Consider the following 15,385-nt stretch of genomic DNA (forward strand, 5'->3'; position numbering starts at 1 on the left):
CTCAAAAAGACAAGTTCAGGGGTCCCCTTAATAGCTGAGACCAGAGGGAGTATGCGGATCTTGTTTACCAGCTCTTCCTAGCAGTCTGGATCCTAGAGTCACAGTTCTAGAACTGGAAGGAAGCTTTGAAGTCTTCTCATGGGGAGGAAGCAGATCTAGAACCTGGCACACGTGACCAACATTCTGGACTGATCACTTGGGTAGAAGATGGGCCCGGGAGGCCTCTTCGAAGGATGTCTTCCCCCATTCAGGTTCTGTGATCATAGAGTGATTGATTAGATCTCTACCTTAAGAATCTCGACTGTTTCCCATGGGATTTCCCTCAATTATACATTTGAAAGATAAACCATTCAAAACAAAGTCCTACACAGAACCTTGTGGCTTACCACTTTTAATCTGTTGGAAAAAATCAGAGTCCAAATTCTGCCTTTTAGAAAAAGGAAAACCAAATCTTGGAGGCAGCGGGAGGAGCACTGGAATTGGAGGCAAAGACCTGGGTTCCAGGCCTGGCTCTGCTCCTTACCCCCGGCCTACCTTGGGCTGCTCTGTTCTGTCTCTGGACCTCAGTTTCTTCATCTGTAAATGGAAGGAATTGGGCTAGACGAAGCTTGGTGTCTGTGCTTCCTTGATCCCCGTGGTCTAGATAGGACCAGGGTTGGAATCAGCGTGCCATTTTGAAACCTAACACAGGAAGGAGGAACAGATTTCATGACTGGCGCCCTTATCGCACTGTGAGTGGAGTGCCATCCTTTTTACTGATGGAATAGAGAGAACAAGGATTGAAAATTGAGAAAAAGCAGGGAGAGACGAGGGACAGAGTGAAGGGGAAATTTGGATTCAGAATCTGAGGACTTGGGTTCCAGTCCTACCTTTATTGCCATCTGACTTCTCTGGGCCTCATTTTCCCTATCTGGAAAAGGAGATAGTTTTAGCTAGCAACTAAGGTCCTTTCTGGCTCCAAGGTTCTGATCCTGTGATCCCAAGTTTCTCTCTCTCCCAATAGGTCTGTTATGGTGGATGGTACGGGCATATAATCTCTGCTGCTTAGACACTGAGGCTAGTAAACCATTCTGAGCTGCAGTAGGCTAAGCTGATTGGCTGTCTGCACTATGTCTGGTATTAATATGGTGAGCCCCTGGGAGGGGGTGGGTCATCAGGCTACCTTCAGAGGGGAGAACCAACCTGGGTTGGACATAAGAGCAGGTCAGGGGCAGCTAGGTGGCAGTGGACAAAGCACCAGCCCTGGATTCAGGAGTATCTGAGTTCAAATCCAGCCTCAGACACTTGACACTTACTGGCTATGTGACCCTGGGCAAGTCACTTAACCCTCATTGCCCTGCAAAAAAAAGAAAAAGAAAAAGAAAAAAGGAAATGGAACAGGTCAGAGCTCTTGTGCCTATGAGTAGGGACATTGCCATTGGGCCCTTGGGTGGCTGTTGCATCTCCAGCCTGAGGGAGATAGGGAGACCTGTTGTTGTTATTATTGTCATTGTTCTTGTTTGTCCTTCGTCCTGGTCTCCAAAGAAGGAAGAAAAGAAGGAAGGCTGGTTTTTAGTAATGGCTCATATTTCTGTACCGTGTCCCAGGGGTGGCTGCTCTGCTCCCAACACCCTTGTGGGGTATGAACAGGAATTACTGTGTTACTCATCACAGCTCCTGCTTCCATAGCCCTTTAAGGCTTGCAGATTGCTCTTGACCATTTTCATTACCCATGAGCCTCACAAAAACCCTGAGAAAGTAGATTGGTTACAGCTTTACAGATGTCAAGGCTGGGGCTCTGACTGTCCTAGGGCCTTCTCCCTCCTCCCACTCCTCTCCCCACCCTTCCCCCCTCCTCCCTATCTTTTACCACTAGGTGAAGCCTAGAGTCTAGGCTCCTGACTTTGCCAGTCTCTCTTTCCACCCAGCCCTCCCCTCAATCATTCTCTGAAAAGGAACTGCTGAGTTGGACAATTTCCCTGCTAAGTCTGAAGTCGCTTCAGACTTTCTGTCCTGTTCTTATCTAGTTGCAAGAGGGTGGGTTGTTCATAGCAGTCGAATTCAGAGCAGCTGAAGATTTTTACACCCTTTCATTCTGAGCAGTATTGTGAGCTGACTCAACCTGAGAGGAAAATGAAGTGCTAAAATGAGTGGGACCACAACAGGCTTGATCGCAGTTGCTATCTAAGGTGAAACCTGTAACTGACACGAGCCCTCGGGGGTACAACGGAGCAACACATTATATAAGACTCTTTTGAAATGAGCACTGATGCTGAGTTAGAGGATCTAGATTCAGATTCTACCTGCAGCACTTACTCTCTGCTTGACCTAACTTCCTTGGGCCTCATTTTCCTTATCTGTAAAATGTAGGGGTTAGGGTTAGAAGGCTTCTGACTAGAGCTACAATCTTTGATGTTTCTGCTTCCCCAATGACTGGCACAGTGTGTTGTGACTGGATGGTGCAATCCGTACCTATCACAATCCAGCCAGAGTGGGAGTGGACTACCTGGGGATTGAAAGCATGAGATCAGTTCCTAGAGAATCAGACAGATCATACATTTCTACAGCTGTTGTTTGTCCTTTGTTTTCCAAGAGGACCAATGACATCATGGGTGGGTGGTGTCTTGACTTGTTCATGAACTGACTTTAAGAGAGGCAGAGTTGTGCAGAGTTGTCAGCTCTATAGCTGGAAGGTAACTCAGAGAACATCCAGTCCATCCTGCTCATTTTGGAAGAAGCCTTCCTAGAGAGGCCACATCTGTCATGTTATACAAGAAGAAAGTAAGACCCAGATTGGGGGAAGTCACATTCCCAAGATCCTGCAGGTGGTAAGGAGCAGCCAAGATTTGGACCTAGGTCTGCAAATGTAATGTGCTTTCCTCCACAAGACAGGGCTCTTGGGTTACGAGATGAACATTCTACTCCCTACATAGTAGCTGGGAGGTGAAATAATATCCGTGTAGGGGAGCATAAAGAGGACAGTCAGCTTTGAATTTTCCACAGTGTAATGAACAATTTATCTGCCTGCCTCTTTTTCATTTTTTTCCCCTTTTGGGACAATGAGGGTTAAGTGACTTGCCCAGGGTTACACAGCTAGTAAGTGTCAGGTGTCTGGGGCTGGATTTGAACTCAGGTCCTCCTGACTCCAGGGCCTGTGCTTTATGCACTGTGCCACCTAGCTGCTCCTGTTAAGTGGCAAACCTTTGGGGATTTATAGTAATAATAGTAACCATCAACTATGTAGCACTTTACATGGATTATCTCATATGATACAAAAAAACCTGGGAGGCAGTTGCTGTTACTATTTTCATTTTATAGACTAAGAAACCAGGGCTAAGAGAGGTTAGGGACTTGGGCAGGATTAAAATGAGATCCAGGGTTCTAGCCACCGTCCGGGTCAGTCAATACACATTTATCATTGCTTACCATGTGCCAGGCACTGTTCTAAGCACTCAGAATATCGAGACCACAGCCCCTCCCCTCAGTGAGCTCACGTTCTAACAGAGGACATAGCATGGAAACCACTGTGTACCTACAAGCTATATACACGATGCTGCTGAGCACTCCCTAACCCCCCAAGCCATGAACAAACGGACCGCATCTGCCAGCATGTGCTGTATTATACTACCAAAGCCCTCCACTCTCCAAGGAAAAGATGGACATGTGCAGCTGCTGCTGCTGTTTCTGTTATTTCCGGTCCATGGTATTTGTCTTGTTTTAACTGTTCCTTTTGTTCACATTATTGAAGCCACTGCCTACATTGTTTGAAACCCCTATAAAAATATCCTTCCTGGGAAAACCAAACAGGCTTTCCCGAATGGCTGGCTGCTTTGTGGGCTCATTCTAGCAGCCTTGTGTGCAGAGCGAGTGGCCCATGGCTTGTTGCTAGTAAGGGGAGTGTGCAGATGTGCCGAGACACTGGGACATCTGGCTGTGAACCACTGGGATGTGGATGCCCCTCCTTCTTTTGTTAATTCCATCTGCTCTAGCTGGGCTTATATAATGACAATAAACTTGGAACTAACGGCAACCTCTAACAGAGATGTCAGGGAGGAGAGCATCCCACTGGTGATAGCAAGATGGCTTGTGGGATGGCCAGGATCCAGAGTTCAATGAGGGGGGAGAACAGAGTTCCCAGAAGGCCTCAGTTCTGGCCTGGAGACTGCCACTGATTGGTTGAGCTTGGGCAACTCCATTCCCCTCTTTGAGACTCAGTTTCCTCCATCTGTAAGATGAGGAGGCTGGAGCTTTCTCCCTTGCAGTCGTCATTCTGTGTTGTACTGCTCTACTCGAAAGAAGGCGATTGTGTGCAGTGTTGGCTGTCCTGCCTCTGGACCACTGAGAGCTGGAAGACTTTGACAAATTGTCCTTTTAGTCAGATCATTCCAATCCCTTAGGGAGAAGTAATTCTCAAGGCAGCCTAGAAACAGCTCAGAGTACAAACAGCTGGAAAAAAAGGTGAAAGAAGCAGGGAGCCCAAGCTTCCCTGGGGGCCCAGGAGCTCCCTGCCGGAGTCTCCAACCCACCTTCCATCCCTCTCTTCCCAGTGGGCCCACAGCTGGGGCCTAGATCCATTTTCCCTCGAGCAAAGTTAACCCTGATGCTCCAAGGCTACACCCTCTCTTCCTGGCCCCGGGGTGTGTGTGTGTGTGTGTGTGTGTGTGTGTGTGTGTGTGTGTGTGTGTTAATAACTTCAGCAAGGCAGTATCAATTGAATTGTAGAATTAAGAAGAGAGTGAGAGGAGAGAAAGTAAAAGTCTGTTCCAGATGGCCTTTTCCAGGAGTTTCGACATAAAAGAGAGGAGGAATGTGTGGTGATGGTGGGGACAGATGGCTCAAGTGAGGGTTTGGGGAGGCTGTGAGAGAGTGGGCATGTTTGTAGGCAGTGTATCTATATGAATGTGCCTGTTTCCTCTGTCCCCCTAAAACCCTATAATTGAGGCATTTCCCTTTTTCTTTTTTTAAGAGGCAGTTGGGGTTAAATGACTTGCCCAGGGTCACACAGTTAGTATCTGAGGGCAGATTTGAACTCGAGTCCTCCTCATTCCTGGCATGATGCTCTGTCCCTTGTACCACTTAGATGCGCCCCCCCCCTCTCACTTTCTTCTTAACTTCATATTCTGGCTTCTAGCCTCATCATTTTACTGAGATGACTCTTTCCAAAGTTCCCAGTGATCTCTTAATTGCCAAATCTCATGGCCTTTTCTCATTCCTCATCCTTCTTGACCTCTTTGGAGCCTTTGACACGGTTGAACACCTACCACCACCACCTGCTTCCCCCAGCAGCTCTGGGTTTTCCTCCCACCCATCTGAGCACTCCTCAGTCTTCTGTTCTTCATCTGGGTTATTCCAGCTAACCCTAGGCATCCCACAGGGCTTTGTCCTAGACTTCTTCTCCCTCCATACTGTTCATGGATTCATTTAGCATCTCTGTGTTGCTTCTCAAAGCTCCAACTCTGTGCTGATCTCCAGCCTCTCATCTCTGGTTGCCCTGATGTTCCGTCGGCGTCTGAAACTCAACGTGCCCCAAACTAAAGTCATCATCTCCGCCCCCCCCTCCGCCCCGACAATGGTCTCCTCTTCCAAAAAGGCCTATTGCTGTCAAGGGCGCTGGCTTCCTTCCAGCCCTGCAGATGTGCAGCGTACGTGTCATTCACCCTCTTCCATCGCTCACCCCCCACCCCCATATCCACTCTGTTGCATGTCGTCTCCCTCAGACGACCATGCTCCTTGAGAGCAGGGGCCATCTGTTCTGCTTCTTTGTGCCCTTCATGCTTGGCACAGTACCTGACACATAGTAGGCAGTGAATATGACTATATAAAGGTTGATCAATCAGAGTAGTGATGATAAGCACCTACTGTGTGAGGCATTGTGGTACAGTGGTTGGGGCAGTGAGCTGGAGGAAGGCCACTCACTTAGTGATGTGGTGTGAGACAAGCCGCTCCCCTCTTTGGCCCTATGTTTCCTCATCCATAAAATAAGGGGGCTGGACTCTGGACTCTGCGGTCCCTTCCATGTCCACATGTATAATCTTATGGTCTCTAGTTAAAATAGATGATTAAATGTAGGATGATGAATCAGGATCTGGGAGAAACCAAAGGGGTTAAGTGACTGATCAGGGTCACACAGTACACAGGTGGAAGATATGGGGATTTGAACCCAACTCCAGGCAGTTGGAGCTAGTAAAAGAGCCGGGATCAGAGTGGGGATATAGTGATTCCTGGTCCTTGGGGAACCCCTCCTCCTGTATGGGATATAGGGCAGGAGCAGCTCCCTTTTACAGATGAGCACATGGAGGTTCTGAGGTGAGGCTTGCCAGCAATTCCTGCTCCATTGTACTTAATGGGAGATGGTTGGAATCTAATTATACCAGAAGAGATGCCTCACTTTCACCTGGGAATCCGTGAACCTGGCTGTGCGCTTGGTCTCTGTTCTCTAGACAGTTAATTACATCTCACCAGCACCTGGAGGCCTGTGGGCCTGGTGGGCCTGATTAGTAAATATTATTAGTGTACCTTTAAAGGCAGACACACAACACCCTCAGATTCAGCTTTGCTTTGGAGAACATGGCTCAGAAGGCAATTAACCGCTAATGAATGCTGTCTGGGCCTCTTTATGGACTGGCCTTGATGCCTGGGGGGAGTCAGAGAATGTGCTGATGACTCAGAAGATTAGGTCTTTGGCATAAGATGATGTCTGAGGTCAAGATGTGCCCCTGTGGGCATTGGGAGGTGGTATCGGTGTGGTTACCATGAGAACCAAAGGTGGCTTGCCATTGTGGTAGGAAGGCATGGGATCGAATTTGACTTGTGACATTTGCTGTGGGACCCACTAAGTGACTCTTGGCCTGGGGCAGCTGCCCCCAAATAATTCTCATAGCTCAGATTTAGAACTGGAAGGGCCTTCAGAGGTCATCAGTCCAGCCCCTTCCTTTACAAATCAAGAAACTGAGGCCCAGAGAGGTAAGTGACTTGTCCAAGGTAATGCAGCCAGTAAGTGTAAGGTTTGAACCCAAGCCCTAGAATTTCAAATCCGGAGCACTTTTCTCATTAGCAGGGGTACTTCACATTTTTGGGTCCTGGACCCAAATTGAAGAGGCATCTCCTTGGTTTCCTATTCTTTGCCCCCACCAAGAGAGCTGCTCTTGTTATTTTTGTACGAAAATGGGTCTTTCTCCTTTGGTTTCTCTGGGAGTGCAGCCTTAGTGTTGTCTGATGGGCAGGGGCTGGATTTAGGTTTGAGGAAGTGATTGTCTCTTCTTCCTTTTCTGATAGATCCTGAGTAAGCCAAAGGAGGAAGAAAGTGCTTGGAGTTCAGGAAGGTTGGACCTTTGGATGTTCAAAGCAGACTGGACAGTTCCTAGTTAGTTTTCTTAACTTGTTAACACTGAGTTTTGAATGCAAAGAAAATACCCCAGATTCATAAATTGCCCAGCAGGAAGGGACCTTCCCCTTCTTTTTTTTTTCTTTTTCTTTTGCAGGCAATGGGGATTAAGTGACTTGCCCGGGGTCACACAGCTGGTAAGTGTCAAGTATCTGAGGTCGAATTTGAACTCAGGTACTCCTGAATCCAGGGCTGGTGCTTTAACCACTGTGCCATCTAGCTGCCCCCAGACCTTCCCCTTCTAAGCCAAAGATCCAATCAGAAGCCAGAGGGATCCTGCCCCCCCCCCAACTTCCTGGAGCCCCAGGCATCTCTTTAGAAATAGAATTCATAGGTGAGTTGCTGAAAGGAATTTCAATAGAGAGCTTTCAGTGCCAGGAAGAAATTGGCTGTGAATAGGGATGTGATTTGCCCAGGGCAGGCAAGCAAAGGCAGCTGGGGGTGCAGTAGATTCTTACTAGCTATGTGACCCTGGACAAGTCACTTAACCTCTGTTTCAATTATTTTCTTTTTTTTTTTTAATTTTTTTTTTTTTGGTGAGACAATTGGGGTTAAGTGACTTGCCCAGGGTCACACAGCTAGTAAGTGTCTGAGGCCGGATTTGAACTCGGTTACTCCTGAATCCAGGGCCAGTGCTTTATCCACTGTGCCATCTAGCTGTCCCTGTTTCAATTATTTTCATCTGGAAAATGGGGATATTACCTCCCAGGGTTGTTGTGAGGATCAAACGAGACAATAGGGGCAGCTAGGTGGTACAGTGGATAGAGCATTGGCCGTGGAGTCAGGAGAACCTGAGTTCAAATCCAGCCTCAGACACTTAACACTTACTAGCTGTGTGACCCTTGCCAAGTCACTTAACCCCAGTTGCCTCATCCAAAAAAACCAAAAACCAAAACAAACAAACAAACAAAAAAAGAGACAATAATTGTGAACTGTTTAGCACAGTACCTGGAACATGGTAAGCACTTCATGTTGGTGATTATTATTACTGTTGTTGTTGTTACCTTCAGGGGAGTCTACTTTGGGGCTGGCAGTGATGGCGGGGGTGGGGAGAGGGACATCAGCACATAGTAGGCTCTCTTTCGGGGTCTTCCTCTGACCTCACTACTAATCCTGTGGCAGGTTTATTATAGGGGATGCCTTTCCCCTGCTCCTTGGTTTTTCTTCCTTAGCTTCCATTAGGAAGGCAGCGTTGTGGAGTGGAAGGAGCCCCTGACCTCCTGAAGTCAGGGACCTGGATTTGAATTCAGACTGGGATGCGCACTCCTTGTGGGATCTCAGGCCAGTCAAAGTTAGGCCTTGGATCTCCTTTTCCTCTTCTGTAAAATCAGAGAGGGCCATCTGGGTGACCTCTGAGGTCCCTTGGGACATCCTAAGCCCTTGAGGGATTTGGCATGTACTTCTCTCAAGGAGTACATTTGATTGGAAAGCAGGCTGGCATTTTGCTGTGCTGCCTCTCCCTCTCTCCTTGCCCTCTCTGTTGATTTTGCCCAAGGCTCACAATGCTCCTGTAACCTATCCACCGTCCAGTTTAATGTGCTCAGAACCAAACAGGAGGTCATTACTGCTGCCTGGTTGTAGGAATTGTGGCTCATGCAGCAGAGCCCTTGTTTCCAGCACATGATCACCCTTGTCAGCACAAAAGCAAGGACACCCCCTTGTTCTCCGGTGACTCTGGGCCTGGATCATGGGATCCCGATTTAGTGTGGGATGGGACCTCAGAGGTAATCTAGGCCAGCCCTTTTATTTTACAGATGAAGAAACTGAGGCCTAAGAGAGAAAATCACTTGCCCAGCGTTAAGTGGCTTGTGAGTTGTTGGGGCAGGATTTGACCCCATCTTCGCATACAGCGTTCTGACCTCAAGCCAGTTGTCTTTCTGCCAGACCCTCTTGCCTTGAGTGAACTAGCTTGTCCAAGATGCAGAGATGGAATTGGAATCTAGGCTTTCCACTTGAAAATCCCTTCTGGGCCTGCATGTTCATTTGTGTATTAGCTGGAGCCCTGAGTCTGGGCCAGTATCCTCAGCTCTAAGGTCAGAGGGTGGGGCTGGGTCATCTCTTCTGGCTCTATACCCTGATATTATCCACATGCCTCCTCTTTCTCCCTCCTCGTTACTGCTAAAGTTCTGCATTTTCTTATTCTGGGGATGAACTTGACTTTCTCCCTGGCTTGACTCTCAGCTCGTAGGGTGGGCACCATCAGAGCCAGGACCTTTCCAGGAAATCCCGCCAGGTACGGCGTTAATGTGTGCTCCCCCCCTCTTATTAAGCTGTGGTCAACCACAGCCTTGGCCTTGCTGCACTCTTGGGAGGCGTAGTGCTGGCTACAGAATTGATGAATGTGAAAGGTCCCACGCTGACTGAGGCCAAGCAGGGAAGGTGGCCTCTGGCCACTTCTACTCTAATGGCTTTTCTCCCTGGTGGTGGCAACTTTCCTTGGGCCGCTCATGTTCCTGCCAAAATGCCTTGGCTCGGGCCTCAGTTTCCTAGTCTGTCAAATGAGTGGCATTGGCTGGTTGGCCTGGGAGGTCCCAAGGAGCTGTAGGAGCCAATGAATGTGGGTAGCTTTCCTCTGGCTCCCCATAGCAGAGTCTTCTCACTGCCTCATGCACCTCTGCACTGGTGGAGAGGCTGACAAATGGGAGTCCCGAGAGAATGTGAGGCTGGGGCCCGCAGCAGGTCCTTTGATCACATGAGCTGGAAACCCCATATTCAGCACAAATAAAATCAGAGAATCTGCCAGCAGGGGGAAGGGGCCTCAGGGGCCTTGTGGTCTAGCCTGGGTCTGATGGACACTTCCTTCTCCAGCACAGCATGATGGGTATAGCTCTGGAATTGAAGCAGGGAGACCAGGATTCAAACCTCAGCCCTCACCCTAGCTGTGTGAACGTGGACATCACTTTCCTGGACCACAGTGGTGGGGGTGGATTAGATGACATTTGAGGCCTTTACAAGTCGAAATCTGTGACCTTATGATTCTGCGGTCTCTGATCTATGGCCATTGAGCCTTTACTGGAAGCCCTTCAGTGATGGGCAGCCCTTTCCACTTTCCATCAGCTCTAGTTGTTAGCAAGGCTTTCCTTATTTCTACCTTAAATTTACTTCTTTGCAACATTCCTCCTTCTCTCCACCATCATTCCTCAGTGTGTCCATTGGAGACGAAGCAGATCAAGGCTAATCTCTCCTCCACATGCTGTCCCTTCAGCTGCTGGGAGGCCATGAGCACACCCTGTTTAAGTCTTGGCTAAGTATCCCAGCAGCAACTGGGATGCCTTGGCTTAGTCTCTTTGACGTGCTGTTTTTCCTAGAATGGATTTCCCAGATCTGGACCTTCGGATTTGTTGTACCAGAGTAAGATCCAGAGGGCTCATCATCTGCCTTACCCTGGGCTCAGTGCTTCTAATACAGGCCACCTCGGTAGCCTCTTCTAGCCCCAAACTTAGGATCCTTTGAGCCTTCAACCTGGCTTCAAATGCCAATTCTACCACATGGGTAACATGGGAGTTGGAGTAAATCACCAGACCTGGAGTCAGAAAGACTGAGTTCAGATCCCACCTTTGACATACCTACAAGCTGTGCAACTCTGTCCAAGTCACTTAACCTCTATGAGTGGAGCTCAGTTTCCCTGAACTGTAAAATGAGGGGATTATACTAGGTGACCTCCAGCTCCATTGACAGGATTCTGTGGACTTTGTTCACTTGTGTTCGACTCTTGGTGACCCCATTTGGGCTTTCCTAGGTGAAGGTATTAGATTGGTTTGCCATTTTCTTCTCCGGCTCATTTTACAGATGAGAAAACTGAGGCAAACAGGGTGAAGTGACTTGTCCAGGATCACACAGCTAGTCAGTGTGTGAGGCTGGATTTGAATTCAGGTCTTCTTGACTCTAGACCTAGCGTTCTATCCACTGCACCACCTAGCTATTCTTGTCCTTGTTCATTTCTATCTTGGACTCAGAAAGCATGTATGCTTGATGGAATGTGAACTCCTTGAAGGCATGAACTGTCTCACTTTTGCCTTTGTATTCTCAGACCCTAGTACAGTGCCCGGCACAGAGTCGGTGTATAATCAGTGCTTATTGATTGATTGATTGTTTGATTGATATAGGCCATTGTTTGCGGACCTTAGGGATGAAACTGTGACAGCACAAGTTTTTGACATGAAAAAAGATGAAAAATCGGAGATGAGAGTTGAGAACGGCAGAGATTAGAAGTGGCAGTGGGGGCCAGGTAAAGAGAGAAGGAAACAAGCACTCATTAAGTGCCTGCTATATGCCATGGGCCGTGCCAAGTACTTGACAAATGCTGTCTCTTTTGGGAGCCAGTGGGCCCCGCCTGCTTGCAAATGCAGAGGACTCACCTTATTTATGGGTTTGATCAGCTGCTAAACTCGTTTGTCATTTGTTGTTAGGAAAGCCTTCTTTGTTGGCATTAAATGTGTTTATTGCATCATTGTTTAACTTTTGGTGAGTTTTTGAGTCTTTAGGGTAACGTAACTTTAAAGCGCATTTGGAAGGTTGCCATCAGTGGTGGGCTTGGGTGACATCACGTTTACTTTGGCGTGTTTTTTTTTTTAGTTTATTATTAAACAATGCATTATTATTTTTGGTTAAAGAAAGGAAACCGAAGATTTTTATCCCTTTTCCCACAAGAGTTAGAATTTTCGACTTGAGAAAATGAGCTCTTCCCCCTATTCTCTCGCTGTTTCTGGGCCGCCTCCTTTCAATGATTTGCCTGAGTGGACAGAACAGTAGTTCACACCATCTAAAAGAACAGGTCATTAAAAAAAATCGCCCATGTTTTCGAGCTTGGTCATTGTGTGTGATTGTTATCGGCAGCAGGTTCCCGTTCCTAATTTGGTTTGGCTTTGTTCGATATTAAAAGTTCACTGAAGTCCTCCCTGAATGCCTCTCCCCTGGCCCGGAGGTCTCCCTGGTTCGAAGGCAGTGTGCCCATATTGATGGCCTGTGTGAATGCTGTTTGGGGCCCTTCCTCAGGGCTGGCCGGGTTCTGAGAAAGACGCTCATTTACCAGCTTAGCTGTTTGTTCCAGGCTCCCAGTGTGGGGTCACCACATTCTGTGGCTTGTTTTTCCCAGTACTGAGCAGCTGCAGGACAATGAAATCAGTACCCTCGTCCAGGTCATAGAGAGGCTGCTGTCCTCATCAGCAGGAGGAGACCCCTTCCCTTGAGGAACACAGATACTTAGATTTATTCCTCTCGGCTTGGGAACGATGCTTCCCTTGGCCTCTAGAAAGAGCGGGCCCATCCTTGGTCTGTAGTCCCGTTCTCCGGTCCAGTGACTTCCCAGACCACAGGCCTTTCCTGGCCTTTCCTTGCTCCCCATGAATTTTGTTCTCATATTTTACACAAGAATGTAAGCTTTTTGAAGGCAGAGCTTGTCTCTCTTTTGTATTTCTATTCCCTGCACTTAGCCTGGGACATAATAGGTGCTTAATAAATGTTATTTCATTCATTACTTCCTTTACTGAAGAAATCTGAAGCCCTTGATATGAAAGTGAACGTATTTGCATAGCCAGGGCATAATCCCCATGGTCATTCCTGCTCAGGCCCTGAAGCATGTTGGGAAATGAGAGAAACTGACCTGGGGAGGAATGTTTTATTGTGGGTGACATCAAATGTGAATAATTGAGTTGTTAATTTTATTTTGTTCATAATCACTTGCTATTATTTCCTGATGATGGCAGAGGGCCTCATGAGCACTTTTGAACTTTTGCTGATTGTGTATTTGTTTGGTTTTTCCTCTAGAGCGGCTAGAAGACAGATGAAGAAGAAGAATCGTCCTGTACAGGTAAATGACTTCAGCTGTTTTGAATTTGCTCATATATTTCAGTAAGGTGGCAGTGCAGAAGTGTGCAAGATCTGGCCTCTGGGGAAACCTGAATCATGGTTACTAGTCAGTGGGTTTTGGGGGGGGGGGGGGTTTGGTGTTCATGATTCCATCCAGCATCTGGATGTCTGCGTTCTACGTCCCTGGCTCGGATGGCTCAGGGCTCCTGTCCTATCAAGGATGTTCAGCAAACATTTGTTGATGAATGAGCTCCTTGTGATTGCCTTGGTCCCAGGGAATCCTTTTGAGGGGTTACCACTGGTGGAGTAGCTGTTTCTTCAGTGTCCCGTGCCAAGGATGAGGTTGTTGGGCTCTTTGAGAAATCAGCCAGGAAGGTGTCTTAAACCCCGAGCCTCTGCTTAAATGTTGAAAAAGTAACTGCAACAATGAAAATGGAAAGAAGGAATGAAAGAAACAAAGTGGCTACTCTTTCATTATAATAAGCCAGTGTTGCCCCACGGTTGCTGGGGATACAAAGAGCAAGAATACAACCATTCCTACCTGTAAGAAGCTTCTATTTAATGAGGGAGAGAAAAAGGAAAATATACGAGTCTATATAGAATGAAAAGGAAGAGAATAAATGTAAATATTTCCTTTGCAGAGATGGGAGACTATGGGTATGCAGTTTGCAAATATTGCCTGTCTCAGTTGGGGATTGGTATCGAGGGCTCCCCCCGCCCATTTTTAGAAGTTTGTTACTCGGGATGGTTTCCTGGGAATAGGGAGAGATGTATTAAAGAATGAAGGTTAAATAAAAAACAAAAGCTATCACTAAATTAAACAATGCTATTTTAAAGAAGAAAAGGGCTTCAGTAGTCAGAGAGCCATCCCATTCCAGACTGTGGGCTCCTGGGTTCTTGGGTATGTGTTAGTGCTGCAATAGAATGGTTTTATGGAAGAAGCTTCCCTTTGGAAACTTTACACCAAAGGCTTCTTCCCCTGTGGCGATAGCCTTTTCCCTCAGTAGGATGTAAGTTCCTTGGAAGCGAGGACTGTGTTTGAGTTTGTCTTTGTAGCCCCGCCACCTTCTCTCCTACTTGACACATAGTAGCTTTTTTTTTTTTCACATAGTAGGTTCTTAACATGAGTTTGTTGCATGATGAATGAGTGAGTGAAAGCTAACCTGGGACAGGCCTAACATATTCACTGCCCTTTTCAGTGGCTTCCTGTTGCCTCTAGGGTAAAAGAGCCTCCTTGGCTTGGCATTAGAAGCCGCTGGTGCACAATGGATAGAGGTTAGACCTAGAGTCATCTAACTGCAGATAGTTAGTAGCTGTGTGCCCCATGGCAAGTCATTTAACCCCATCTGCCTCTGTTTCCTCTTCTGCAAAATGAAGATAGTAATAGCACCTTACCTTGCAGGGTTGTGAGGATCAAATGACTTATAATTGTAAAGCCCCTGGCTCAGTGCGGGGCACACAGTAAGGGCTCTAAAGTGTTAGCTGTTGTTTCTGTGTGAGCCTGGGCAAGTCACTTAAATTGCCTCAATTGGGGAAAATGATAGCACCTACCTGGAAGGGTTGTTGTCAGGATCAAATCAAAGCCCTTAGCACGTAGTACCTGGTCTGTAGTAGATGCTCTTAAAATGCTTATTCCCTTCCTTCCTTCTCCCATTCAAGGCACCTTGGCTCCAGTCTACCCTTCCGGGATTATTGCACATTATTCCTCTCCATGGGCTCTGTATTCCAGCCAACTTGCCTAACTCTGTCCCATTGGCCATTCCCTTCTCTCATCTTCAGGCTCACAGCTCCGGGTCCAACGCTTGCTCTTCCACCCTCATCTCCATGATGGTGATTGAAAGGATATATGACCTTTGCCCAGCTTTGAAGCGCTGTACAGATGTTAGCTGGTAGAATCTGCACCTCTCACAGTCCTTATCTTTGCCGGTTCCATGATACTGCCTTGCTTGCCTCTTTATTAATACTCCCTTTCCCACCTTTATTTACTTGAATTTGTTTTTCTGTGTATATTTTGTATCTCCCCAATCTAAGGTGAGCTGTCTGAGGAGCAGGACTTGGGCCTTCTTGTACAGTGCCACTTTCCATACCATCATCCCCATTGGGCCATTTTTGTCTCCTGAGGGAGGCTAGATGGGTCACTAAATGGATGGAAGAGTCCAGTTAGAAAATAGGCACTATGGGGGTCTCATTGAATGAGAGCTAGCCTTGTCATTG

General features: G+C 47.4%; 1 protein-coding gene across 4 annotated transcripts in view; it reads left to right on the plus strand.

Annotated features, from left to right (window-relative positions):
* LOC122740550 (phosphatidylcholine:ceramide cholinephosphotransferase 1) overlaps positions 1-15,385 on the plus strand; it is a 276,156-nt gene that overhangs the window by 113,863 nt on the left and 146,908 nt on the right. For all 4 annotated transcript variants that reach the window (XM_043982878.1, XM_043982877.1, XM_043982879.1 and 1 more), the window contains exon 3: positions 13,130-13,172. The gene's annotated coding sequence lies outside the window, so the exon portion shown is untranslated. The remainder of the gene's footprint in view (positions 1-13,129; positions 13,173-15,385) is intronic.

The sequence above is a fragment of the Dromiciops gliroides genome, chromosome 2 (genome assembly GCF_019393635.1).
Source record: "Dromiciops gliroides isolate mDroGli1 chromosome 2, mDroGli1.pri, whole genome shotgun sequence".
NCBI classification, from domain to species: Eukaryota; Metazoa; Chordata; class Mammalia; order Microbiotheria; family Microbiotheriidae; genus Dromiciops; species Dromiciops gliroides.